Source organism: Sinohyriopsis cumingii, chromosome 10 (assembly GCF_028554795.1).
Source record: "Sinohyriopsis cumingii isolate HCF-2022 chromosome 10, ASM2855479v2, whole genome shotgun sequence".
Taxonomy (NCBI): domain Eukaryota; kingdom Metazoa; phylum Mollusca; class Bivalvia; order Unionida; family Unionidae; genus Sinohyriopsis; species Sinohyriopsis cumingii.
In genome coordinates this window covers 54,763,777-54,789,563 of record NC_142970.1, presented here as the reverse complement: position 1 = coordinate 54,789,563, position 25,787 = coordinate 54,763,777, and the positions used below count along the sequence as shown (strand labels likewise).

The window sequence follows — 25,787 nt, the reverse complement described above, 5'->3', positions numbered from 1 at the left end:
TTGTAGACAGGAATAATAAGTATTTGCGAGTGTTTGAAATGAATGGGTTCATTATGAATTGAGTGGCACTACATTTCAAAAGCAAAATTGGATTGAAATGCAAGAACTGTAGTACGGAATTAGTGTTGGTTCTGGATCGTAGAATGGAATTGTGTGTGTGTGATTGGATTTTTAACGTAGCTTGAATAATTTTTCAGTCATATTGCTACGATGTCTGCAGTGTGGCAGTTTATAGTGATGTATAGCACTGGGGCATCATGCTGCAAACATGTAGTATGATGTTGCACCCAGTCACATTATCCTGACACCAGGCCGATCAGTCCTAACACTAACCTCTTAATGCTGAGCGTCTAGCGAGGTAGCTGTTAATACCATTTTTGTAAGTCTTTGGTATGACTTGGCTGGGGTTTGAACCCATGACCTCCCGCTTCTGAGGCGGACGCTCTAACCACTAGGACACCGGAGTGGTCAGAATGGAATTGTAACAATTACAATGGAAGCAATTTGTATTATGCTTGTTGGGGCATTCCTCACTGATGGCTGTCAGTGACATCATCATGGGAATGTGTAACAGCCACATTTTGTAAGAACAAGGTGTAGTTGGTGAACAATACAGACACTTTTCTGCCATTTCCACTGGCATCATCTCATATGATGTTATTTAAAAAAACTTCCTACAACATACTCACAACATATAAAACCTATATGCAAATCTGATGAAAGCTGCTTGTGTTTCTGAAACACATATTCCATACTGGTGGCAAGAATGTCCAAATCTACATTACAAAAATGAAAACATTACCATCCATCTAGGAGTTGCAAATGTATGAAATCCTCTTGTTGGGTAGTTTTACTAACGGGCTTTACAGCAGGGCCTTCCATTAGATTTAAATGTGGCAGGTAAGTTGACAAAGTAGGGTGGGGGGTTGGGGGGACCTACCCCAATGGGGATAATTCATTTTTTTTTTAAAGTAGCATGGTGTAAAGTAAAAGTAGATGGGCTGATAAGGAATCCACTGAATTTACAGACTAAAGGTTCAGACATTTGTTTTTAAGAGAAAAATGAAAGAAGGAAACAATACAACAGATATTTTAATATGACTTTAATGTTTATTTTCTTGATTTAATTAAGATTATGAATCAGAATCAGTCTCCAACTCCACTGTAAAGTTTATCTATTACTTCTTCTGCTCAGGCACCTGCAAATCAAAACAAAATTGTAATGCTTAAATAAAGTCATATCATCTCAGCTAGTCACATATGCAGAAGTCATGTTAATCAGCATTATAAAAATGTATGAAATTTTCTTCACTGCACTTGTGCTTCCCTTACTATCGTTAAGCCATGATACAAGATAACTTTGCACTTACTTGTCATTTCTGGCAAGTGGATGGTGCAATCAATTTGCACAAAGATGAATTTATTTCATCCAAATATTTCATGTGAATAAAAATTCCAAATGGAGGCACTTGTCCGATCAGACAAGATATATGCATATTGAAGTTAGCTGGACTCTAGCTCTGATAGTCCTGGGCAATAGGATAAGCTGATTTTGTTATCAGTTTAGAAATGCATCCGCTTTGCAAATACTATGCTTTAAAAGACGAAACTGAATCCAATATTGATGAAATAAGAGTCATTTGGATTACCTTGTTTTTTATCATTCTGCGTTGGTTGGGTGCATATTTGAGGGTCTCTGATATGGTCTCTTCCATTCCATTTGCCTTTGCTTTGCCATTAGTTTTCAAGCAGGCTTCTGCATGAGTAATACAATGTTTTAAAATAAGTTTCACAACAAAGGATGCATTGCATTTTTCTAAATGCCAGCAATAATCAATGGAATATTTTTAAAACATGTACTTTGAAATGTGTCTCAAGTTACTTTATCAATTCATTTAAAAATCTCTGGCAAGTCACATGAAAAACACAATTTAAATCAAGCCATACTTACTTATCAAAGACTTTCTCATTCACATCCTTTACCTCACACAATAAATATCAGCAACACCAACATTAAATTCACACAATCAGTACAAAACCTAGGTGTTACTCTGGACAGTACTCTCACATTGCACCAACATGTCATGAACATATGCAAGGCTGCGTATCTTGAGCTGAGACGCATCAGCTCCATTCTCAGATATCTTTTAGTTGATGCCACTAAAACACTTGTGTGTTCATTACTGCTTTCAAGACTGGACTATGGTAACTCAATTCTGTCTGGTTCATCTTAATATCTACTGCAGAGACTTCAAAAAGTTCAAAACATAGCTGCTTGGATCATACTTAGAGTACCACAATCAGAGCACACCTCCCCGCTGCTCTGTACCCAACACTAGCTATCCATTCGATCCAGAATCAAACACAACATTAGTTCTCTGTGCTACGTTTCACTGACAGACTCTAGTCCAACATACCTATCCGACCTCACCTATGTGTACACACAAGCAAGATACTTACACTCCTCTTCCGACAATCATATACTCATTATTCTCACTATGAAAACAAAGTCACATGGACAGCATTCTTTTGCATACCAGGGCCCAGCAACATGGAATGAATTGCCCACTGAACTTAGACACAAAGACGCAGTGATCCCATTCAAGAGTGCTCTCAAAACTACTTATTCTGACTACAAAAACAAACTTAATGACTTAATAATGTTAACTACCTTAAATATTCTCAGCATGTTTTTTATGTTTTCTAATTTCATGGTGTTTGTTTTTGTAATCATATCATTGTGTATGTTTTTATGTTGTCTAATGTTGCAAAGCGCTTAGAGCTTCTAAAGATTAGGTGCTATACAAAGTCCTCATTATTATTATTATTATATTTAGCTTGGATGAATATTTTTTAAATCAGTGGCCATAACTAAAAAATGGGATTTTGTTTTATGATCATAAAAGTATGTTGGACACCATCCATGATGTACAATGCTGTCTGACATTTCTATGCACCTAAGGTTTCCATCTCAAATATTAAAGCAAAATGCATACCGAATTTGACAGATTGACGAAAATAAAAAAAAGCAATGCTTACCATTTGAAAAGAGGCAATTGTCACTAGAATATTCTATTCAAAATGATATTAATTTTGGACACAGGGGATACCACCCCCATGTTTTCCTGACTCGTGATATGTCGGCCTATTCTGTGCACAGCTTTAAAAGATGTAATGTTTATCCATCGAGCTATAGAAATGAAATACATTTACTGTAGACTGTTTCTGTCAGCAGTTAAGTTGAGTAATTAGGTCAGGTTTATAGCTAGTTTACAAAATTCAATGTAGAATGCCAATAAATGACAAGATATATTTTTGCAAACTAAAGTGATCTTGAAAAAAGATTAGTAAAGTTTAACATTTTATAAAAAATAAGCTATTATGTGGAAAAGAAACAACAATGAAATAGGATGCAATGTGTTTACGTCTAGTTTTGGAAGGTACCGTCTCTAAGGTACCGTCATAATTGTACCGTAGTTTAATGGGTGGAAAGGCCATTGAAAGGTAAGGGCAGTGCGGAGACCATCGAGTATGTTCCAGAATAGCTGAATCTTTGTAGATACATAGATCCATTCGTAACTTCAGTCCGCAAGCGAAACACTGTACTTCGTATCCCAATCCTGACTCAGGTCCGAAGTAGACAAATCCTGTTCTAGCTAAAACATACGAAGAAGGTAATCCTTCCCTATCCGTAGGCCATTTTTGAAACGTGTCCAATCGACGGGCACAATCACAATAGTCAGGTAAGAAGACTGGAAAATGGTAGGGTTTGAACTTGGAGTTCTCACTGGATTTCTCACTCGATTCTTGCTGCGGCGAAGTCATCCTTCTGGTGGGTGGCTATCCTCTTACAACCAATGTTTTATACCGACATGTCCATACGGCAAAGTAAAGTGGGTGGGAAGCCGCACTCGCTTCTGCTACACGATTTGATAGACTTTTTCCAAGGGTCGACTGACGATGTGGTGTGTGGGTAAACGTACAATCTTGTTGGGTTGATAGGTGGTCACTTTCTCTAGACTGCAAGGCTTCTTTCAATATGCCAAAGTTGACCACTCGACTGGTACGATAATTAAGAGTAAGTCCTTTCACTTTACACTTCGTGTGCACTTCTTGTTTGTCCCAGTATTCGTAGCCGTAATTTTTGGGACCACCACTAACGAAACTTAGAATCTTGTCATCGGGGTGCTTGTCTGTCCAGGCTCCTAAACGGTCTCCTTCGATGTCAGGGTGCTGTTGACTCGGGTGATCGATATAAATGCAACTGTCCATGTCAAAGTACAAGACACGTTCCCCTAACAGTTCTAAAGCTTCGTACAATTTTAAGCGAGCATGAGCTGTCATGTAAGCTGCAATGATGACATTTCCAAAGGGGTCATCTTCTACAAAGTTCAGATCTTCTTCGTAATTCACCAAGATCAAATCCTCACGAACGACGTCCACGTGTTTCATGAATTTGGCTTTGTCGTGAATCATCTGAAAGTAGCGGGAAGGTTCGGTCAAATACTCCGTCTTGGGTAAACACGGTCATTGTGCCATTTTACCCCACAAGCAATTTAACATCACTTTGGCAAACGATCGCCTGCCTTCGTTTTTCTCAATGTGATCTAAAGTAATGCCTTCTTGTGCCCAGAATTTCTCTCTGAATGTCTTTTGGTCTTCGGGAGTGTGACACCAGGACAGATAGCCACTGGCTTCTTGCTCAGTTTCAAAAAGGCATCCACATAGTCTGCGAAAATGCCTTTCTGCGTGGGGTCACCCTTGTGGAATTATTGTGTCTTGGGAAAGTGGCAAATTTCGTACACTTCTAACAGTTGGTATCCCATGTTCAGAGCTTTGAACAATTCTACGCTGACCCATGTCCCCGTCAAGGCCCGTTCTTCCTGGGTGTGATGACAAGGTTGATCTTGGTTGCACGTTTCAGCACAAGTACGGCACAAAGGAAACATAAGTTTGCCTTGGCAATGGCGAGGTAAGACGGGATGGTATAGGTTCGTGGGAGGCAAAACTTTGCACTTGATCAAGCCTTCGTATTGTCGAATGTTTTTTAGGTCGATGTGTTCGGTGAACAATTGTGGGTGCCCTGCAGGAAAGCAACAACATTTGCACACGTAGGGATACAGTGAACACACGTCCAAGTATTTGATTTCTTCTCCTTTCTCTTCGTCAGCTTGGTACAGCAAACAGGTGGCATTGGTCCTTCCTCCGTACAAACTATTACTTAGGTTCAGGGGGTCCATGAACTGGTAACTTTCCATGAGGCGTTTAAACTCGGGATCGGTGTTCAAACGGTGATTGTATTTGTGTTCCCACATTTCCACCACTTGGTATCCTTCCTGTTCTAACTTTAGGCGTGGCTGACAAATGGCCTGGTACAAGTCTTCCATGGTTCGTTGTAAGAACTGATTTTTAGTGCCGCGGTCAGGGTAACAGACGGGACATCCGTGAAATAAGCAACCGTTAAACTCGTACATGATCTTGGGGTTTTCTAAGTCCCAGCCATTGACCGAATGCATTCCGATGATCTTTCGCCCTGTCCGTTGCGGGCATGCTGAATCCATTTGTCTTCCTTGTCGCACAAGTAATGCAACCAGCATGGGGCTTTGACCAAGTATTGACGTTTGACATAGTTGGTCGTTTGAGGACTGATGACAGCCACAGTGTTTTCAAGCATGAATCGTTGTCGGTAGACTAAGGAACACGCTTTGGCAATGGTGCAAGCCTCTTTTAAATGATCAACCCCTCCGTGTTCCATGAACAGTTCTCGAAATTTTCCACAGCATCGCCGTAAAATGTCCATGTCGGAACGACGATACTTTAGCATTTCTTCCTGAAAGTCGAAAGGGTCGGAGGCGTGAGCCTGGTACCAAGCGTAGAAAGTTTCTCGTTCAGTACGCATGTTGTCAGGGTCGTAATAGTGAGCCTGAGGCAAATGGGGTAGAACGGCGTGTTGATTGGCTTGTATTGAAAAAGTGTGGAAAGTACCCTTTAGCCATTTCTGTCATTCCAAACATTTTAGGCATTCGACTCAAAGGCATGGCTAAGTAGCTCATCGAATCTTTAAACTGCACTTGTCCCACTTGCATGAAAATGATTTTGGCTCCGTTCAAAGTGATTTTAGGACGCTCGATGCCACGTTCCGTATAACATCTCAAAAGAAACTGTCCATCGTATCCGGAGAAATTGTGAGCCATCACCGTGGCATGGTGATGACAATCTCCATAATAATGTTCGATGTCCTCTTGGCTCCACGTCTTGTCGATGGGGTCTAAGACCCATTGTGTGAAATCGGCTAGTGTGTTCGGTCCTTGAAAGATTTTTTCACGCCCTCCAGGAATCTTACTGCAGTGAGGGCAATAACTCAAGATAGGTTCTTGAATCACTTCTCGCACGCTCGATGAGCCACGCAGAAATTAGGAATGTGAATACTGGTCTCTTGCATGCATTCGAAATCGAAAAAGATGAAATTGCCTTTCTTCTTCTTGTGACCATCCTCTTTCTCTGGTTGGGATTGGTATTTTTGTATGTAGCATTGGTGTTCCAAGTCCACAATGCAGTGACAAATGTGACATTTTTTCTTTCCTGAACATACGTGTGCCTTGGTACTGTTGATACATAGACCTTGTCCACACATTGGGCACAATCTCAGGAGTTGACAAGCACATTTCTTCTGTGAACCTTGCATCTTCAGATGTTGTTGGTAACAGGCAGGGCTGACAAATGTGCGCAGACAAGCAGGACAATGCACTGGTTCTTGCCCTTCGCTCAGACAGGGTTGAGAGGCCAAACATCCTGAGCATTTCGATCCACAATGTTTGTGTTGCTCTCGATTATTATAACCATCATAAGTCACATTTCTCACAGTAATATTTGTATCCCAGGAATCCAGTGATAGTGGTAATGGTATCGAAATGGTCATCGTGATGATAGAGGTGAATGTATTTTCCATCCTTAAAGTCTTTCCCTCGAAACAACAGAGACCCGCGCACTTCTTGAGGGTGCACTTTCAAGGTGTATCGTGGAGCTAGGGCATCTTGCAATTTTTGCATCTCAGGAATGCCACAGGATGTGTCTTTGGACAGGCATGCTTGTTGTAACAGAAGTTCTGCTTCATTTCGTTGTTTGGCTCGGTTCGATTTTCGAATGTTCTCCCAGGCTCTTTTCCATTCTACCGTGTCGTTCTTGTCGGCATAGGTTCATCCCACCACGATGGCTCGGGCTAAACACATGTGGTCTTGAAAATTGTTAATTTGGACAAGACTTGTTTTGGTAATGCGAAGGTTGTTGACCAATAAGGTCTTTCTGCATTGTCCGGTCCCTTGAGGAGGAGAGACGTGGGTCATGTCCAGTGTGGCTTTTCCATCGGTGATGTCAAACTGGTCATTAGATTGTTGCACGTGTTGAATCTTGTCCATGACTTTGGAAGTGGTCAATTCTGCAGGGCTGCTAAACTCGATCCAAACAGGGGATTTCAAGCCGTCATGTTGTATGGAAAGTCTCAAGCGATCATCTTCTTTGGGTTGACATTGTCGCTTGAGTGTGGTGAGCAAAGAATCCCACATGTCGGTGATGAACCCTTTTGCTTTCTCTAACAGTACTTCAGACTTGAAATCTTTAAACTTCACTGTGTATTTGTAAGCCGTAGTTCTAAATTTTCTAGAGGGACGCTTTTCCGTCTCTCGAATGTCATAGTACTTTTCAGGGTTGACTAAGGGTGGTAAACTTTGTTTAGAGGGTTTGGATTCTGGTTCACTCATGTCCTCTTCAAAATCACTGGCATGAATTTGTGCCAAGACTTCAGCCCTAGTACGAGGCGATAGATCACGTTTCTGCCTCTTACTTTCTTCTTCTTTCTTCTCAAATGAATTGGATCATTTCATCTCGATAGCAAAAAGTCAAATGACTAAAGTTTAAACACCATGGATTAATTTATAGTCATAGCAGACCAGTGTATATAAAGGGTATGTGTCTTGTCCTTTCACTATTCATTTCACTCTCAAACTGAGCACAACAATGGAAGAGACTACCAAGATCGAACGTTTCATCAGAGCTTTGCGAGGGGTCATTAGAAAATTCTCTTCAGACCAGCCGAGGGACTACTCTCCTTCCTTTCAAGATAAAAGTCAAGATACTTGCTATATCTGTCAGAAGAAAGGGCACTGGTCTTCAGAGTGTCCAGACCGTCAAAAAAGAAAAAAAAGGGGTTAGAAGAGACAAAAGTCAAGATACCTGTTATTATTGTCAAGAAAAAGGACATTGGTCACCAGACTGCCCAAAAAAGAAACAAGAGGAGTCAGAAGAAGAGAGGGATTCTTCAGAGGAAGAGGAAGAAGAAGAGGAAGAAAACAGACAGGTGAAGAAAAAGAAACAGGAGAAGAAAAGAAGGGAAGAAAGTGAGGAGGAAGAGGAGGAAAAGACTATGACGGTGAAGAAATTAAAAAAACAGAGAGTGAACAATGAGACAGAATAAGTCTATGAACTTTTTAAAGTGCTCTGTTGTGAATTGTGAATTGTAAATATTTATAAAAGAATAAATTAATTATAAAAGGTAAGTGTCTTTGGGTTTTGATTGTAAAATAAGAACCTACACTCACACACACTCATACACAGACAGGTACTATTGGGTAAAATGGTTTTTATTAGTTATTGGCAATTGAAAGCCTATCTCTTTTCGAGAGACGTGGATGGCCCTGAAAAGGGCCTTTTTTGGTGTAAGGGGTGAGTTTAAACAATCAACTTTAACTGTCTTAAGCCTTTGCCATGGCCAAGGCCTACTTCTGGACTGCGTACTGTTGATGATGATTTCGTTGAAATCACTAAGGATGGTGCAGTAGGCGTAGTCACAGGGTTGGAGTGTTTAGCTTGGGAAGGTCGTATTCTCTTCGGCTGTAATAAAGAAGTCTGATACATCTGTTTCAGACTTCTTAACTAAAATGTCTAACAGTACCGTGACCGTTTGATTTTGACACCCTTGTTTCTTTGCTGCTGCGTCTTCTTCTTCTTGTTTTTTTCTTACCTCTTCTTCTTGCTGCTGTTGCTGTAGGAGAAAAGCTTGTTCCGCTTCCTTTTGCTGTTGTATAAATTTCTCCAATTCTTCTTTCTGTCTCTGTCTAAAATTTTCCATGTGCGGTAATGAAGGAGAAGGTGACGAAGGTTCAGGAACAAATTCTTGCAAGGTAAAAAAATCCACAAAATCCCAGTTCACCTCTTCTGAAAGTAAGTCTGGGTTCCCTTGGGTAGTCTCCACCATCAGTGCACCCAAACTGATCGTTTTCTGAGTTTCCGTCATGTTGAAAAACTGTCGCTTAGATTGACTACGCACAGGCGCTAGCGAATCTATATAGACTATGTGACGTCACAGACTGCTCTCTTCGGATTGGACGTGGGCTGACTGAATTTTGTAACGCGTGTTTGGATTGGTCAACAAACTCAATCCGTTTCAATCCTTCCTCCCCCTATAAATAAGTACAGTTCACTGCATTCCTTCACCTGTTACTCAGCACCCCAACATGTGGACCGATGTACAATCTTCAACGCTTGTGTCTTCGATGATGTTCCGGACGGACATATCAATGTATGTCCGATCCAACTGGACAGTTATCCACAGGACAGACACCAGCCTGTGGATGCGAAGAATCTTATGTGGAGCATCAAGGATGCCTCAAAAGAGTCTTAATCTATGGTCCTGCAGTCAGGCACAGCCTAAGGTCAAGAAGAAGATGTCACAGATGCCCTTTATGTTAAGGGTATATTAACATAAAACCAAAGGCCCTTTTCAGGGCCATTCCTATCTCTCGAAAAGATCTTGACTTTCAATTGCCTACCCCTTTTTTTATTTTTTTGTTTAAAAAAATAATAAAAAAATAGAGACCCCTCCCTGTTTCAATTTTCGCCTGTTCCATTTTCATAGACCCATCAGGTCGGGACCTTATTAAAATAGGGTCCCGACCCTGTTCCATTTCCCCTAGTCCCAAGACAGTCCCACGATTTATTCCCCATGTTCAATTTCCCTTGTCCCTAGAGTGAATAGTTTTTTTTCTTTCTCCCATGTTAAATTCCCCTTGTCCCTAGAATGAATATTTTTTTTTTCCTCCCATGTTAAATTACATAGTCCCCAGAGTGGATATACCCTTTTTAACATGGAAGTTCCCTAGTCCCTAGACCGTCCCTATTCACTACTACCATTGTCATTACCAGCCTGAAACCCAATTTAATGCCATTTGTATAAATTCATTTCAAATAAATATTATGATATAGCTGAAGTGTAAAGTCAAGCAAGTATTCTGTTTGCAGATTTTACATTTTAGATATTATAGTAAAGTCATATTTTCTCTTGTTTAGTAAACTTTATTGCAACTGGTTCCAAAATAGTAAATCTTATTTAATGTTCATTCACCAGAATAGGTATTAATACAATCCCGAATTAACTGTATGGTACTAAAATATACCCTGATCTTGTGTGAGATTGTAATATACAGAACTATACCTCAAGACAACAATAATATATTGAATTTATATTGTATCAAGACTGTCATGGTTATGAACTCCAACTTTATTCAGGTTTTTTCATAATAAATGATCATCTTGTGCTATGGTTGAAAAGAAATCAAAGTTCAGTTTAACTCCATTCTCTCCACATTTGTAAGTTGTTAAGAGGCATACTCATCCTCAGTGTTATAGTAAAATATAATCTTATTTGGATCAATCTTGGTGGTGTAATATATGAATGGAGAAAGAATATTATCATCCAGATTAAAATATGTTTTATTCAGACTCTACTAAAATTTTTAGTTGGATATGGGTTACGGAGCCTGATGTGTACGAACAAAGCAATGTGTACCATGACCTTTTTAATTTAACATTTTAAACTCCTGCAGAAGAAAGAGATTTTTTAGATCCATTAATCTGTATTAACAAAAACATTTCTTCAGTATGATTTTCAATTACGTAGTATTGACAAAACTCATATTTTAAAGTTGTTGTTTTTTTGTGTTTGGTTTGGCCTTTTATGGTAAACCAACACAAGTAAGTTATTTAGTGCCAAGGCACTTTAAGTATAGTGCCTTGCCCAAGGACACACCATGGTAGCTAACCCAGGTTGGTCTGATGGTAGAATTTGAACCTACCTTATTTCACAGGTCCAGAAAGCTAACCACTGAGCCACTACAGCTCCCCATCTTATAGTGGAATGCTGGTATACTTTATGATCAAGAAGGATGGGTTGGGGTATGCATGTTGCATCTGAAAAAAGTGATGGAATTTTTGTTTACATAATATTTTAGTCATACAATATGAATCATTTTCTATAGATTTAAGATGTATCAGATCAAGTTAAGAAAAATCATATATTCTGTTTCCTGGGAATGTACTAAAATTCACTGTTATTGTTTGATTTTTTGGTAGTAAGCTTACTTGGTATTTTTTTCTTTTTAACTTGAATACCTAATTTGTTAACATCCTATTCTAAATCTTCAGAGTTCTGTCTATTAAGTGACAACTGTTGATACATGTAGGGAAGTTTTTGTTTATATCTTTTGATTTTTGTGATTCTGGAAGTTGCAGTATTTGTTGTTGTATTATAACCATTTCAGTAATTTAATGAATGCAGAGTATACTGCTCTATAAATGAAATTTAAGTGAAAATAATGTAAAAGTATGTTTCACTGCAAATATAAATTGTTTAAAATAATATATCATTTATCATATGACTATTCAATTGTGGTAACTAGTATTCCATCCAATATCTATATATTAAAATATGTCTTTTCATACAGCTGGTGATCATTTAGATACAAGTCCAATTGAACATAATCAAATTATCAATGCAGGTGTTTTTATTAGTAGTAGTATTGCAAGTATAAGTGTTAGTATTAAGATTTCATATACAGGTATGATAAGTGTATCATAATGTTTAAATGATGCTCCTTGTTACAACATAAAATATGTTCATTGAAACAAATGGTTCACTGGTAAATTGGCAGCAAAGGTCTTCACTGAATTATGTTGCATAAACTATTTTACAATAAAACATATATGATGCATCTCAATTATGATGAATGTGAGGAGGAGGATTAATAATAATGCAATTTAAGTTATCTTCATAACATAAGTTCTAGCAGATGTGTAATTTTTATGTGGTTCATCATCAGTTTGAAACTGGTCTGTGATTTCTGGATCTGGACATACCTGGTCCCCTGCTGTTGTGCTGCTATGGTCTTTACAGTTCATTAGGATATCAGTTACACTTGGTTTACATTTAGAACCCCATGGGATGGAATGCCCAGTTTGAAACTGAGAGAATGGTTAATTATCCATAATATAACTCCTGCAGTTATTATTAGGTTTGATATCAAGGTCTTTCTTTAAAAGCTTTTCAACTCAGGTTCTGTTCTACCATACAGATAAATAAAGTCAAATTCAAGGCTTTCAGATTTGTCCAGTTTGTTTCATGTGTTGCGGCAGACAGACTGTATATTGCCACTGTACCATATAAATATCAGTGCTTAGTCTGCTCTCAGTTGCTGTGGTTTGATTAGTTACAAGTGTCATCACATGTGACTAATTATTGACCAATGTAATGAAACTTGTATAATTAGAAGGCTGTATTTAAAAACTCTAAAGATCTTAAAAAGAAAATTGGATCGGGGTAAGTAAAACCTTTTACTTTGACCATTTGGCTAGAAAATAATTTTCAATAAGTTTAAATTGGATAATAGTAATATAATAATTAATTACACAAATCAGAATAAAAGCTATTTGCATATCCCCTTACAGCTGTTGCTTTTTCATAGTACTAAGTAGAATAAAGTATAGTTAAGACAGATAGCTTTAAGCTAGAATTAAACTCAAATAAATTGCAAGAAATCAAAACAAACCCAGGATTAAAACTAAAGAAATATCCCGTCATATATACCTTACATCAAATAAAGAAACTCAAGATGGATAACAACAAAATTAATGTCACATCATCAAATAGTTATCTCAGCTGCCTGGTCAACCTAAAGGCAGATAAACTAAGGCAAACTTACTCCGAAGCAGTCTCATCCCCCCTAAGAGAAAAACGACAGATACAGTTCTTAACGCCAATTTTCAACTCGACCCCAACTGACTCGATGAGTAGACTCTACCTGTCACCAAGCGTAAACGAGAATGTGGACAATCTACCGAGTAACCGCAAAACTACATCCGACATGAGTACCCAAACTGAGGAACAATACTCAACAAGCACAAAAACAACCCAGACCACGCTGGTTAAAAACACTAGCAGCCAGGGGACTCAAACTGAGAACCTACTAGATGAAACAGAACGCCCTCACCCTACCACAAATAAAGCAGTCACACACGACTCAACAAAAGGTAAGAATAATAGGAAAACCAAATCCCAAATACCAGTTAGAAAGAATAAGGAACACACTAACTTTCAGAATACAAGACCCAGCAAGCCGGTTATGGACAACGAAACAAAGTCAGCTAAAGAGACAAACACCAGGGGAAAAAAGACCAGTCTGCAAAATATCCAAAACAAGAAACACCCCGCTGAACTGACTCTCTTCGTCAAGGGAGTAAATTCCAAAATAACGAAGTTAGCCTTTAAAACCATAGCATGGCAATTGAACAAACATCACCAAGGAGAATTCACGCTTAAAAGCACTAGAGACGACTTGCTGATAATCAAATGCACCACTGAACAACAGATTGCCAAATATATGGAAATTGAAAGAATAGGCCAAATAAATGTTCAGGTCACTAGACACAACAAAACAAAACAACACATAGACCCAAACCCCCCAAAAACACACAACAAAGGAGTCATATACGTATCAACTCAAAATAAAACCAATGAAATAGTAGACTACATAAGGAGTAAAGGACAGGAAGTAGAGAAAGCAATCCGCCTAAAAACAAGAAGGGGAAAGGATAGCACTGCAGTGGTACTCTTTTTTAAGGGCGCCACCCCAGAAACTATCAAAATAGCCGAAAAACTCGAGGCTAAAAAAATTTTTGCTTTCAAAAACAAACCACAGTTCTGTGGCAACTGCAAAAATTGGGGACATTACTCTAAGAGTTGCGGAAACCTATTCCGGTGCAATCAATGTGGTCTTCACCACCCAGACCGGAAAACATGTAGCGCCACCAATCAGCACTGCGCTAACTGTAGTGGTAACCACAAACCAAACCACGCAGAATGCCCCAGGGCTCTTAGAGAAGCCCTAATAGTCGAATATATGATCTCCCATGGGGTAAACTATAAGCAGGCCAAAACAAAAATCAGGATACCAAAAACAAAATAAATAGGTAGCACCCTCACTGGTAGGAAACACGCATAAAACGAAAACAACAGTAAATTAAACAAACTATTAAGACTTTTTGCACTAGAGATGGATTCCAGAGCAGAAATCAAAATATGGCAATGGAATGCACGCGGCCTTAGGGCCCACGCTGACTAACTAAATAACAAAATACTTGAACAGGAAAGAAAACCAGATGTTATATGCATACAGGACACCCATCTAAATGATACCTCACGTATCCCAAACATCATAGGCTACATCACCAAATACCTAAAGCATCGATCCCCCACAGCAAGAGGAGGGGGGTTAGCAACCTTTGTTAGAGATGGAATTACATCAGAAATGCATAAATTAACAGATAGTAGACCGCCCAATGACTTCGAAATACAGATAGTCAAAATAACCGCTCAAACTAAGCAGGTACTAATCGTTAACCTCTATGAAACAAATGAGCAGCGCAATTTAAGTGCAGACGAAACAATCAAAATGATTAAAGACTGTGGAGAATGGGTGGTAATATGCAGGGACTTCAATGCGCACAATGAACTATGGGGGAGTCAAAAGACGGACATTAAAGGAAAAATTGTAGAAAAATGGGCACAAAAATGCAACTTAGTTTTTCTAAACAACGGAATGCACACCCGGATAGATGACAGAACAGGCCACACATCAGCAATAGACCTATCTCTATGCACACCAAGATTAGCAGGCATTTCTGATTGGCAAGTTGATGAAAGCGACCCTATGGGAAGTGACCATTACCTTATAAATATAGAAATACAAATTAGAATACCTCAAAATAAAGCGTCCTTCACACCAAGATGGAAATACGAACAGGCCAACTGGATTAGGTTCAAACAGATAGGTGACTCAATCGACCCAGACACCATATATCACCGGGACATTGACACCTTTAATGACAAATTAATAGAAACCATTAACACAATGGCCCAAGAAACAATTCCTAAAACTAAAGGAGTAGCACCCAAACCCACGGTGCCCTGGTGGAATAATGAATGTAAAATAGCAATTAAAGAGAAAAAAAGAGCTCTAAACAAATTCAAAAGAACTAAAAATAATAGGGACTTTAACTACTACAAGGAAAAGGAAGAAACTGCCAAACAAACTATTATGATAGCTAAACAAAACTCATGGAGAGAATTCTGCTCAAAACTAGATATTAACACAAAATCGAAGGAGGTGTGGCAAAGAATTAAAAAAATGAGAGGCAAAACTAAATCAATAACCCCCAACATACCTGGACAAAACAACAAACATAAGGCAGAATTATTCGCAAACGATTTCGCCAACATGTGTAGCAATACCAACTTAGAGGATAAGTTTAAAAATCATAAAAGGCAATTTGAGGAAAGCAACTCTGACAACATAAAGGAAGCAGGAAATAATGACGGCCCACTAAACCTTCCGTTTACAGAAGCCGAATGGAGAAAGGCCCTCGCCGGCAAAAAGACCACATCCCCCGGGGAGGATACTTTGGGGTATGAAATGTACAAGAACCTACCCAAAAAACTTGTCACAATTGCACTTAACCTCATTAATAAAATATGGGAAACCGGTACCATACCTATAAGATGGAAAAAGGCAGTAGTGGTCCCGATTCTTAAGCCTGGAAAACCCTCAAGCGATATAAAATCATACAGGCCCATATCACTAACAGACAATATATGTAAAATAATGGAAACTATGGTAAACAACAGGCTGAAATACCATTTAGAAAGCAAAGGACTACTAGCTAATACACAGAGCGGGTTTCGCAACTACCGAAGCACAATAGACCAACTCATGACACTAGAAACCGCTGTCAAATTAGCATCTAGAGAAAAATTTTAAAAATCCAGATATGTTACAGCCATCTTCTTAGACATGGAAAAAGCATATGATCTAATGTGGACTAAGGGACTGATAAGTAAACTTAAACCATACGGAATAACTGGCAATATATACAAATTTATTGCTAACTTCCTAACCGATAGAAAGATACAAGTCAGACTAGGACAAGACTACTCCGAACAAAACAAACTGGAAAATGGCATGCCACAATGAAGCGTAATCAGCCCAACTTTATTTAATATAATGATAAACGACCTGGAAACAGCGGTAAAACCCAACCACCTTGACTTATCCCAATTCGCCGATGACAGCGCCGTATGGAAAACTGGCAACCCGGCCAGCAGAGAAACGACCAAGCACTTACAAAAAGGACTAAACGATATAGGAAATTGGACAGATAAATGGGGATTTAAATTGTCACCTCTAAAAACAGTAGGCATAGTTTTCAATCCGGGAGGTGGCCACCCCCCACCCACTCCAAACTTAACCCTAAAGGGGGTACCCATCAAATTCGAAAAACAAGCGACACTCCTAGGTATGGTATTCGACCACGAACTCACGTGGGCAGCTCATATCCAAGAACTCGTAACGAAGTGCAAACGAGACATCAACCTCCACAGAAACCTCAGAGGGGTGAATTGGGGGGTTGATCAAAAAACACTCGTTACCCTATATAGAGCACTTATAAGAGCAAAATTGGACTACGGTTGCCAGGTATATGGAGCGGCGAACGCCACGTTACTAAAGAAACTAGACACAGTCCAATCAAAAGCGCTAAGGGTATGCACCGGCGTCCTAAATGGTACCCCCACACAAGATATCTTAATAATAGTAGGAGAACCCCCGCTAGACCTAAGGCGGAAGGAATTGATGCTGCGATACTCGACTCGAATATTAATACACCAACCCAACCACCTCACGCTACAAGCCCTCTTAGCATGCGACAAACCATTCGATACAAAAGGAAAAAATAAAAAAATACCTAGTGGGAAAATAATTATAGAATTAAAAAGGAAATTTCAAATCGCAAATATCAACCCAGAAAAAATAAGGTACTACCCAGACCCCCCGTGGACCTGTCCCACACCACAAATAGATCTTAGCTTACGTAAACTAGGACAAAAACAAAATGACCCGATAGGACTAAGAGCATCAATACTAACGTACATTGACAACAAATACGAGACATACACGCAAATCTTCGCAGATGGATCAAAAACCAAAAATCCAAATAAAACTGCAGCAGGGATAGTGATCCCAAAATTAGATGTCGCCGTTGGAAAAAGACTCCCAGACCAATGCGCTATATACACGGTAGAATTCATGGCAATACTAATGGCATTAACATACGTCAAAACATACCCCACAACTAAGGCAGTCATTCTAAGCGACTCTTACAGTGTACTACAATCGTTAGCAACGGACCAATCCAAGAGCAGACCTAATATGATTAATCATGCAAGATCGCTACTTAAAGAGATTGAAAAAAACAACAAACACGTTGAATTCGTATGGATACCCTCTCACATCCATAATCCCAGGCAATGACAAAGCAGATGCAGAAGCAAAAAACACCACAAACGAACCAAAAGCCCAAAATATAGCATACAGCGTCACTGAAATCAATAACATGGGACAAGATCAATGACATGTGGCAAGAGCTATGGGAAAAATCGGATGCAAACAGTCTAATACACACGATGATGAAAAAAGTAAGTAGAAAAGTCGAAAGTCCGACCTTCAAAAATCCATATGATATAACAATAATAAATAGAATAAGAACAGGTAAAACACTATTGGCAGGATGCGCAGGGAAACACATAAAAAGGGGACCAACCGAAAACTGCCCCTACTGCCCAACTCCAGAAACAATTGCACACTTAATAAATATATGCCCCAAATACAACCAGGAAAGGGCCGAACTAAAATCTCAACAGGAACAAATAGGAGAACGGTGGACATACCCGGAGTTACTTGTGGCAAAAAACAATAACATAGGAATGACCTATAATAACATCATGACATTCATTAACAAAATAGGCAAAAGGGGACAAATCTAAACCGAATGAAGGGTTGGGTATAAAGAGAGACCATGTAAAGAAATTAAAACCAATAAACCTAAAAGATCGAACCAAAAAAGAAAAAAACCAATCAAAATATTACAAATCACTGTTTGGGAATTGTGACGGCCGGCTCGGGCTAGTGGGTTCACAGACTGACACCGCCGCTCATAACCCGAACAATAAAAACCAGATAAGGACGAATATTACAAAATCACTGTTTTGGAATTATAATGGCATGCTAGGTTCAAAAAATAAAAAAAAAATTTAAAAAAATAAAAATAAAAAAAATATACATTAAAATAAATCACAAATAGCTAAGCTAAACAAAAATAACAGGTAAATAGCCAAGTGGTCAAAGCGAAGGGAAACAAAGGCAATCAAACCACCTCCCTCGAAGAAAACATCTCACGGCGAACATGGCAGTATCAAAAGGACTAGAAGACCAAAACAGAAATGGACACGGGATAAGGCAGAAAGAGCTGAAATAAAGAAGAGCAGGAAAAGGCACAGAATGAAGTTAAACGTCCTAAGGCAGTAAAAGAAGAAAGAACAGGACACTTGCAGACCTTGGGGAATGAAGGCAGAAACAATGAAAAGAGTATGCCTCAAATAATCAAACCACCCCCACCCCCCAGTATGAAAAGAATTGCCTTCCCGAAATCAAACAAAAGAAATAAGGCCACCCCGCCCCCACATCTACTTATAAGTGTGAATGAGAAAGTGAGCGTGAATGTCTGTTGTCGGGATATGTGGGAAAAGCAGAAAAACGAACAAAAATGTCTATAGCCATCACACAAATATAGCATACACACTCCCTACCCACCTTTTTTTTCTTTTCTTTTCTTTTTTTTTTTCTTTTTTACAAACAAATTTTACCACATAGGGCTTTCATTCTGACCCACGAAAGCCCTCTTTTGACCAACAACTTACTGGCCCTGAAACACACTGATTGGTTTAAAGCCACACGTACGAAATACTTAACCAAATTGAGATCTCCAAAACAAAATAAAGGGCTACTAAAAGCCTACTAGATGTGAAAAAATTTTCGGAAAATTCAAGTACGCAAAGTACACAAAATTTAATAGACCTTACAAAAGATAGGAAAATTCACAACTCAGGAATATCTGAAGCGTATGTGACAATCACATGTTTGGCAAGATAGTACAGGAATAGCCCAATAAATATAGGGAACTGGGCATTGATTGCAACGAAAATTTAATAATACTGCTGCTGGTGTGCTTCGGTTACTGCCTGAAATGAGAGAGGAAGGAGATGCAGGATGCAGAAACAGACCACCAACGGAGTACAACGATGGAGAAGGTTGCAGCGACGAGAGCCTGGGCGGGACCTTTTGGGGCACCTGGGCTTCGGCTTGCTTGCTTGGGGGCATTGTATAAGTTAATCGCTAAATTCAAAAAGTACACAAACGTGTACAAACTAAACAGTCGCACATATCGAAAGGTGCACGTGACTTTAATCCAATGAATGAATGAAATGTGTGCTAGAGGGTAGGGTTAGCAGTTATACTCCCAATTATGTTTGTGATGAGCAAAAGCAGCTGCACAAATTTGAGCTTTTAGTTTGGTTCTGGTAGGGTCAAAGGATGCAGGTACATTTTACATTCATTTTTTACTAGAAATAGCTATTTTCAATATTTTTCTGTGACAAGGCAACTAAAAGAATCAGTATGTGCCTTATGCATGAATAAAGTTCACTAGTACTATAACAAATTAGCATACTTTTCATCACCCCTCTACCATCAAGATTTTTTTATATTTACCTCTGTAGCAGACACAAATAAAAGTCGGCAGCTCATTTGCAGACTAAGTTACGCATATGATCTCCAATGCTCATCTAACTGTGACAGGCAGTCACCAACAAGCCAACCTATTTCCATGCCTAACTCAAAGTAAATCTGAACCACATTATAGATTTAGCTTATGTGTAAATTTATAAATGCTAGGCTTGTGATAATTAGGTTCATGCCTTCTACCTTAAAAATTAGAGGGATGTCAAAATACGAAACTATCCAGTGAGACCTATGATGTTAATTTTAATCCCTATGGGATTTGTGACATAAAAAACCCAAATGCTTTATGTATTAAAAGGTAACTAATGGGGGCAGGATCTGCAGTGAATCAATGGTTAGTATGCTAGACTCCTGATAAAAATGTTTGTGTTAAAATCCTGTTATCAAGTCAACCAGGTTACCTACTGCAATGTACCCTTGCCTTACTCCAATTCCCTCAGTACTCAGTAAACAACTAGTGTTGCTGTACATAACAAAACCAGTCCATATTGATTTTACATATTTTACTAAATCCTGACAAAAATAATTCTCTAAATAAAGAATGATTAATATGTGATGGTCTCGCATGTAATCAAACTCTTCCAAGCTTTTAATGATATGAACCGATTTATCAATGTTTATCAAATTTGCATGAAAAACTATTTCTTATTTGTCATCAAATATGTTCAATGTTTTGATCATATAAGCATTTCTGCTACATTAGATCAAAATAATCTTTTTGTCAGAAATAGAGCCCTTATAGTATTTGCAAGGTCAACCAATCAGATGCAGAATTTGAGTTTAATATGAATGAATATTTTTTTTACAAAATTGCTCTTTTGCTATATCTTGATGAGATAAATCTATTCACCAAGTCTGATGAAATTAATGAGAAATAGTTTTAAGAGCAGTAGCAAGAATGGCTAGTGAGATGTAGAACCACCACATTATATGCATAGATTTTGCTTATAGCCTCAGACATACAAGCAAATAATTAAACAAGTCAGATCTAAATTGGATCATAAACACTGTTGTGCAAATCATAAGAAACTCTGCCAATCAGATGCAAGGTCACTTCACTACCATACCTTTATCACACTCATAATAAGCATCATTGTGAAACTTGACTCTATAAGCCCAATGGCCAAGCATGATCAAACTTGAATCAGCAGTAGTGGTTATAACCTCATGTATTTGTATGCATCTTCACTTCTTCAATCTAGATCTCATTTATATAAGCATGTATTCTACGTTTAGTAAAAACTGCACTACATGTATAAATATTGCATGCGGTGGTAACATACTCAGATGAAAGATCACCTTATTATTATTAATGGTTAACACTCATCAAACTTCAAGGACAACTTAATGATTTTAGTCTATATTGTGGAAGTATGGCTTTTAGGCTGGTTAAAAAACTCAACTAATCTTATACATGATCACATGTATATACTTGGATTTTGCTCATTATTAGATTTATCCAAGATGTTGATTTAAGCCCAAAACCAAGTTTTATATAAACAAATTGATCAGAACTATGGACTCCAAAGTAGCTAATTTCTTACTGTTGAAAGACAGAAGGGGATGTGAAATAAATAACACACTCTGGACCATTACATAAACCCACTTAGCCTTTTGACCAGTTGAAATAAAATATCAACAATAATGTTAAATAAGATTGATAAATTATGTTTTCTCACATTACCTCTAGCCCTTTTCAACATGGATGGTATTTTTCTTCCACATATGTCAGCTCTTAATTAGTGGCCCTTTCCCATCATGAATGTTGTAGGTGAAACTCTCAGAATTAGGCTTTTTAATTTATATCTGTAGAAGAAAAAAACTATTGGTCTGCATATATCAATGTCACCATTTCTGTATTAGATTAAAATACCATATGTGTGTGTGTGTGTGTGTGTGTGTGTTAATTTTAGAATTTAAGCAAACTTGTCTCCATGTGTTTATTTTAAAACTGATGATGATAACACATAACAGGTTCAATGGATAAAATGTTATTTCTTACTTCTTACAACTGCTCATTATATCTGAATTTACATTCAATGTTTGTTTTAATTAACATATTTGGGATATTGGGCAAATTATTTATTTTGTAGTTTATCATTATATCATTTACCAGTCTTTTATCATTCAAATATGTAATATAGTACCATTATACTGACTTCATATTCTATATGATATCCCAGCAATACATATTAAGCAGATAAGTGCAAATAAAAATGTTCAGAATGTAAAATTTACTCCAAGCTCAAAGAAGATCAGCAAAAGATAATATCCAACAAATTACCAAACAAAAAGCGAAGTTAACGCAGTTACCTTTATTATGATGTCTCCAACACCAACGGTACTGTACAGCTACGTCTTCTGAGTTTTACCGTCATCTTGTCTTTCAAACCAGAATTAATTTCTTGAGCTCTTACAAAATGAAGAAACTTTTAAATACTATAATTTAAGCAGCTTCTTTACATGCCATCAGATAAATTATGGCACAGTGTTATGTCTGTCAGCAAAACGCAACTTCACATTTGGACGGCGCGCTGTGTGGGCATCGCCGACACAGCAACTGACATGAATTCTCTATTAGCAGACAATGATTCGGAATAAATCCTTCGCAAATCTAACATTCTCGATTTTTCATAGTTCCACTTTTCATTGTTGCATCTGTTTGATTGTACAATTGCTAATGATGTTCAATGAATCAACTTCAATTCATCTGCTGTCTGAAATCCCGGTTCAGTTGGTATTTTCTTCCGCGCATGATGCCGTGTAAATAAAAGATACGGTCGACATTCAAAGTGGTTTAGGTTAATTTATTATTTTTCTTTATTAAGGTCATTTGCAGAAAGTGTTTCGCTAGGGTGAGAAAAAAAAATATAACAAAAAGAAAACTTTCTTTTCCAACGCTAATACTGTATATATTTCAATTTGTGATTGATGCTATAAATAAAAAAAAAATGATAATAAAGCATTTTAGCCCGTGGCTTCGGCACGGCACTCGTTTTTGTGGGTTTTTTAAAATGTTGTTAGTGTTGTTTTGGGGTTGTTTTTTGTGTGTGTACCACACTAAAAAACATACCAGGTATTAGGCCTAACGTAGGAAAAGAAATTATCCTCTATTTATTACTATTCTTACTGTCAAATGACGCAAAAGTGATCAAATTGCTATTAAGATTTTGTTTTGTATAACACTTACCGCTCGTTTTCCTCGAGATAAAGCAGCCACTTCAAAATGATTATAAAATCTGTGACAGATGAAAAACGTGGTTTAAATAATTCGTAATCGCCTGCCTTAAAATACTGTAGGAATTTGCTAATGTATTTCATGGCCCTCGTTTGAATAGATACCAACGATCATGTATATCGACCAAATTTTGTATATTCCTGCCCACAATCATGTATTTTGTATTAAACCGTATATTACACGAGCGCTCTGTGGCAAACTCGGGGGGGGGTCTCTATTATACCCAGAGGCGTAGCTATGATATTTTGCGCCCGGGGACGAACTATAAAATTGGCGCCCCAGCCCCCTCCCCGTTTAATCATATTTTTGAATATTACCCTTGTTTACTTATTATAATGTAACGTTGTAAGCCTCATTTTGGCGCCCCTGTACCTTGGCGCCCGGGGACATATGTACTCCCCTCCCCCCCCCCCCCCAGCTACGCCTCTGATTATACCTGCTGTATCAGTTGAGAAATATATTGAACAGATCAGGCCCCAATACTCTCGCTCTGAAAAACATTAAAATAATTATATGCAGAATATCGGTAGGTCTCCCTCTTGCCGAAAATGTCAGCACCATATATATTTTGCAAGTAATGTAATGGGTATAATAACACACACACACACACACACACACACACACACACACTTTTTTGGGAGTGGGGGGGGGCAACGGACAGATGCCCCCATTTCCCCAAAAAAATAAAAAGTATTTTATATTTGTATATTTCCCCCTCAGATGTGTTCTACGTTTTATTAAAACAAAATTTTATATAAAAAATTTAGTTTTTAGAATTTTTGATGGGGTATTTATGTTTCCATAGTGTTATCTAAAGGGTTGTTCGTCCGAGTCTGGTTTCCCTCACCTTGCTCGAAGTTCATTCCCTTGAAATGTTTTGTAACCTTTGCTATATGTCGCCTAGGTCTCAGTGTTTGCTATATGTAATGGTGTTATATTGTGTGTATGCTATATTTTCTTTATGTTTGAGACAGCAAGTATAGATCAAATATCTTTCCCAGTTGTATTTCTTCCTTTATGATGTTATATTGTATCTTTTAATTTGTTTTATGGTTTTCTAATTTTGACGATGGAATGGTGTACTATTTAGATTTTGTTTAAAAAAAATAATTTCCTATTTTATTATTCGAGTGATAATATGTGTCGTTCCTCATAATAGTCTTTAAAGATGTTGATAGGTAGGTTACGCTCGATCCAAGGTTCACGCTTCTTTATTCTCTATGTGTTTTTCCTGGGTCGCGTTAGGCCTCCTTTATTTAGTTTATCTGATTATGCTTTATTGAAAGATCCAAACGTATTTATGAGACCACATTATTCTATAGTGGTCAACCATGCAGTGCGGGAGAAGTTAGTAGGGTTTTAAACTAAGTGTTATACAGTATGTATTTGTGTCTTTATTTTGTCTGTTTATGTTCTACATTGGGTGTTTTCAAAGACTCATGATGGGCCTATGCACTTCACTGAGCCCTGTGACTTAGCCCCATGATGTCATCGCCATTTACTTCCCCCTTATATTTTCCCTGTATCCCTTCCTATATATGTCTTTAGAATTTTCTTTCAGAGAAAGAAGAAAAAAAATTAAATTACAAAATTCTTTTATTTTTTTCTTTCTTCCTTTCTTCCCTTTTCTCTTTTAAAAAAAAAAAGTTATATGGGTTTCTTTGAAATATTTGAAATAGAATTTGAAATTTTCTTTGAAATATGGCTGTTGTGGGGTGCGAGGATGGGGTATGGGTATGGCATCAGCTCGCAATTGCGCTACGCGACCCTTCGGTCTGTAATACCTATTCCTCCCTCCCCCTCTCTCCCCCAATTCCAACATCAATTGCGTTATATCAACCTGACGGTAAGTATCTATTCGTCGTAAGACGTACTGAGTTCTTGTTGTGGTTAATATTCTTATTTTTACCACGTATCTTATTTAAAAATCTTTATCACCTGTCCACAGGATATCATCGTAGTTACTATATAGTCTATACATTTTAGAACGATTTTGTTTTCGTAGTCTAAATCTATGAATAAAATGTTATTTTTGTTATACTTATATTTTTTGCAAATTTTCATTATTAACTTTATCCTATTATGTTTAGTTTTATCACATTGGACAATCGTATGTAGTTTGGTGAAGTTCGCTGTTTTACATAAAGGGCATTTCGGCATTATCCTCAGCATACGATGTTTGATTGTTTCTTCGCCTGTTAGCCAGGTGTTGTGCAGGTATTTAAAAATTATACTTTGTGTTTTGACAGATCTTATTTTCCCCAATTTTTCCAATTTTTTGTCCAATTTACCCCCTCAGTTGTCCTGCTCTACTCTACATTTTATATTTTTGGTTACCTCCTCCCTAATCCAAGCGTGACTTTTACTTATTAAATTTTGCATAAATCTGTTTTGTCTCTATATTTTAAAATTAGTTCTCATATGTTTGCGTGGCACTTCGATTTTTTTATATTAATTTGTTATTTTTGTATATCTCTGGTCGGTTTCTCAAGGTGAAGCCGAACCAGTAGATGTACGGTGCTTCTCACGCTGTA

General features: G+C 37.9%; 1 long non-coding RNA gene across 1 annotated transcript; it reads right to left on the bottom strand.

Annotated features, from left to right (window-relative positions):
* Window positions 1-1,088: 1,088 nt before the first annotated feature.
* Window positions 1,089-23,428, bottom strand: LOC149790179 (uncharacterized). Its single transcript, XR_016423805.1, has 5 exons — window positions 22,329-23,428; window positions 21,700-21,821; window positions 11,127-11,241; window positions 1,650-1,756; window positions 1,089-1,199 (listed from the first exon to the last, which is right to left on the bottom strand). It is a non-coding gene; the product is annotated as an uncharacterized LOC149790179 (long non-coding RNA).
* Between the last annotated feature and the right edge of the window lie 2,359 nt (window positions 23,429-25,787).